This window comes from Sinocyclocheilus anshuiensis, unplaced genomic scaffold, assembly GCF_001515605.1.
Source record: "Sinocyclocheilus anshuiensis isolate Anshui unplaced genomic scaffold, SAMN03320099.WGS_v1.1 scaffold287, whole genome shotgun sequence".
NCBI classification, from domain to species: domain Eukaryota; kingdom Metazoa; phylum Chordata; class Actinopteri; order Cypriniformes; family Cyprinidae; genus Sinocyclocheilus; species Sinocyclocheilus anshuiensis.
The window spans coordinates 675224-679202 of record NW_015552557.1 but is presented as its reverse complement, the minus strand read 5'-3'; the positions used below and the strand labels follow the sequence as shown (position 1 = coordinate 679202).

Below are 3979 nucleotides of genomic sequence, written 5' to 3'. Positions count from 1 at the left end.
TTATTTGTTGTTTGTTGATTTTTAAATATAAAACTTGGTGAAGTGATTTATGTGTCTGTACTTTTTTAACATCTCCAGCACATTTTAACAAAACCGTGATAATACTGATAACCGTGATCGTTTTGGTCCGAATAATCGTGATAAGAAATTTTCATACCGTTACATCCCTATCAATGACTAAACGGATTCATAATCTGAAGCTAAAAAATCTAAAACAAGTCTGTGCCCATCATACACTACATGATTTTATGTGAAATCAGTCAACCCTTACTGCCAAAAATCTGCAGACTTGTCATGACTTTAGGCAATAGCATTCATTTAAATTTAAAAGGGGCAGTTTCCCGGTCAGGGTTTAAATTAAGCCAGCAGTAGGCTTAATCTAGAATAGTTAATCATTAGGGATGTAACGATTCACTCAACTCACGATTCGATTCACGATTTTGATTTCACGATTCGATTCGATTCACGATTATTATACTTTTTTTAACAAAATTAGATTTAAGACAAATTATAAATTAAATGTGTCCTTTTATTATTGCTTGGACAAAATGCTGCACATTTCTTTGTGAAATTGAAATATAATACTATAATAATATACTAATATAGCACTTGCATATTATTGCTCTTTTGTTGGTTAAGGCTTTGTCTGTGCTCTTTCCTTTTAAAATTAGAGGCAACCACTGCATTTTAATCTTTATGCAAACAAAGATGCTGCATACATGCAACATGAGCAGTTTTTAAACTAAATTAGATTGTATAGTTTCGAAATTTGAAGCAAAAACAGAATGGTTTGACCAGTTTTGTGAAACTATAAATAAAAATATCTGCATGAAACAGCAAAACTGAATGAGAACTCTCTGCCAGCAGGTGGCGCTTAAACCCTTACTTTCCTGGTTTCCGCTGTAAACACAGCAGCGCTGAATTTACGAACTTTAATATGCATTATACAGAGGCAAGATGAAAAGAAAAAATACCATCTAAACTTTTCTAAAGACAGTAAGTTCCCCTCAGACATGCATTCATATAAACTCCTACACCTAAATGAATCGCGATTTGTTTAGCATCTCAACCGATTTGAATCGTCACATATTTGAATCGATTTTCAACCGGCTCGCAGTTAATCGTTACATCCCTATTAATCATGGTTTAAAAATTGCTTTCTGAAAACACAGATTAAGTGCAGATTACTAACTCCTGGACTATGGAGTCCTGAACGAAAATAAACTAGATTAATTTAAAACCAACTGTGCTAATCTGAATTAGTACGACAGAGGTTGCCTATAAAACATGGAATGAACCAAGAAAATCTTAAAATTGTATGGAACTGAGAAGCAAATCCATGGAAAACAATAGCAGCTGAAAAAAAGACTGCAACCCAAAAAAAAAAACTTTACTGAACAAGACAGAACTTTTTTTAGCAAGCAATTTAACCGCACACATCAGGTGTCAAATAAAAGAAAAGGAATGCCCAGAAATCTCTTTGTAATGAATTCTGCATAAATTCTTCCAATCAGCTGTTGTTGTCAGTTTTGCAAAATTATTATTATTAATTATTAAGTAATACATAAAGTAGCTGTTTTAGAGAGAGAGAGAGAGAGAGAGAGAGAGTGTGTCATGGTCAGAATTATTTTGGCACCCTAAAATTGTTTATCCTTTTGATCTTTAAAAAACAAAAATACAAATCACATGACAGAGAAAGCAGATTTCTGTTAATCTGGTTTAAAGGGCCATTTTAGTCTAGGACTAGGCTTAATCTCTGTCTGGGAAACCGCCCCATAAACTGTAAAATGAAAATTATAAATGTTGACTAGCAAACAACTGGAATAAATATAGGTTAATGTACTAAAATTAATAAAAAATAAATGTAAATAAATAAAATAAAAATAATGTAAATAAAAATAAATGAAAGCCAAGTAGAAATATAACAAAAATACAAAAAAATGACAAAAGCACATAAATTACAAAAACTTTAAATAAAAACATTAAAAATATAAGCTAATTAAAAATATTAAAATATACTATAATAGTACGTAAATAATGCTAAAATAACAGTCTCAGCCTGACTGTGCTTTTCTTGAGGCCTCAATGGAAAGATGACATACAAAAAAAAAAAATTATATATATATATATATGTATGAGCACCAAACAAGCAGTGGCAAAACATTATATTCTACAGATACAAGCTGATACAGACACAGATACCAATTCAAGCTGACAATTTGTAAAAATCAAAGAAATCTCCAGATCACTGCAGGTATATCCAAACACTTGAGAAAGACACCTCTCGACACTAAATCAGTATTTGATATATCATAAATCTACAGTCCAACGATCTTTGATAATTTGTGGGTGTGTCATGTCTTCTTCTGACAGTCATTCTTGTTTAGCTACATGAAGCTCAGGTGTGTCAACCCAGATTCCGTTTCACAACACATGAAACAGTCTGTTCTGATTACTCACACTGACACCATTTTACACAAAAGTGTTCAAATTCTGAGTACTGAGTATTGGCATAACTGATCGAAGGTCTATGATTATAGGCTTGTTTACAGCAAAGCAAAAGTTCCCATCTGATCCCAGAACAGTAACAGAGTACTACTCGCCTCAAAGTTTTTCTCCATCGAGTTTTAATGAAAAGGATGTGGCATGTGAACTGAATCATGCGAGTTTTCCATCTATTCACATTTTCCAGGCTGGTAAATTAAAATGGATTGTATGAGTTTGAGCCTAAAGAGCCCAAACCCCAGGATCACTCGTGCAAGATCAGGTTACAGAGCTGGTCAGCTCAGTCACACTCACAGCACAGCAGAGACTTTACTAGAGCAACATAAGATTTCCATTAGAAGCCGATTTCACCCACCTAGACTTAGGGGAGCCTGAGGCAGAAAGGGGGGACAGAAAAATGTATCAGTGTGCTTTTGGGAGAAAGTACCTTTTACTAAAATATTTCCTCAAATGCATGCAATTTTGAAAACTGATCATCATCATCAACACACGATTTAAAAACATCACCACATGTCTTTTACAGAAACATCCGCTCTGTCACAGTCAAGCCTTTAACACCTGCCTGATCACCGAGAACATGTTTCTAACAAAACATGTTACGAGGCACCATAGCAACAATGTTTTTGGTCATGTCCAAAACATGGTATTATGGTATCATGCTAGTATATGGTATCACTTGAAATAAAACAATTGAGGTGAATGAATATGCGCGAGTAGCAAGAAGACAAACAGTCTGTCTTTCATTAATTTCCGACTGTAGTACACAGACAACACAATTGATCAACTAACACGCTACATCAACGCTACTACCACGTACAGCTGTATGTATATTCACATAAACACAAGAATTATCACTACAAACATAACATAACACGTGCCAAGGATAGGAGAAACAACTCACCGTTGCAGAGTCACACCAGAAAACCGTCTCACACGCGAAACCGGGTGAAACTTCATTCTGAAGTTTCATAAAATGACTGTTGAGTTTGCAGAGCCCCGCAACAACCGTAGTGAAAGAAAGTTGCGTTTACGTTTGTAGAGGCGGGAAACTCAGTCAGTCATTCAGTCAGCAGCAGCGGAGCCGCTTGCGAGCACAATAGCTGCAGAGGTGTCACTGCATACTGTGCATAGGAATGTCTGAGGACTTTAACTCTCTGTAGCGCTCAAGAGACTGACACACTTCATTACTGTCACAGACACATGCTTGCATGTCTTCATAAATACCTAATATTTTAGGTTACAGAGGGAAACTATTATTATTTTTAATTTTTTTTTACAACCATTGTATTTATTGATCCTGTTTCGACTTTTAGGACTATTTTTTATTGGTGGAGCAAAAACAGACTATGGTACTAATATGATAGTAAAATATGAATATTTACACAGCACTTAGTTTCATGCTCTAATTCGATTGGCTACGCGGTATTCCAAGAGCACTGATATTTTCAGTGGTGCTTTCTGCTGAATAGTTCAT

The 3979-nt window shown here is 34.8% G+C and overlaps 1 protein-coding gene across 1 annotated transcript in view; it reads right to left on the bottom strand.

Annotated features, from left to right (window-relative positions):
- LOC107664595 (1-phosphatidylinositol 4,5-bisphosphate phosphodiesterase epsilon-1) overlaps positions 1 to 3641 on the bottom strand; it is a 77754-nt gene extending 74113 nt beyond the window's left edge. The window contains exon 1 of the mRNA XM_016455205.1: positions 3407 to 3641. The gene's annotated coding sequence lies outside the window, so the exon portion shown is untranslated. The remainder of the gene's footprint in view (positions 1 to 3406) is intronic.
- Positions 3642 to 3979: the final 338 nt, after the last annotated feature.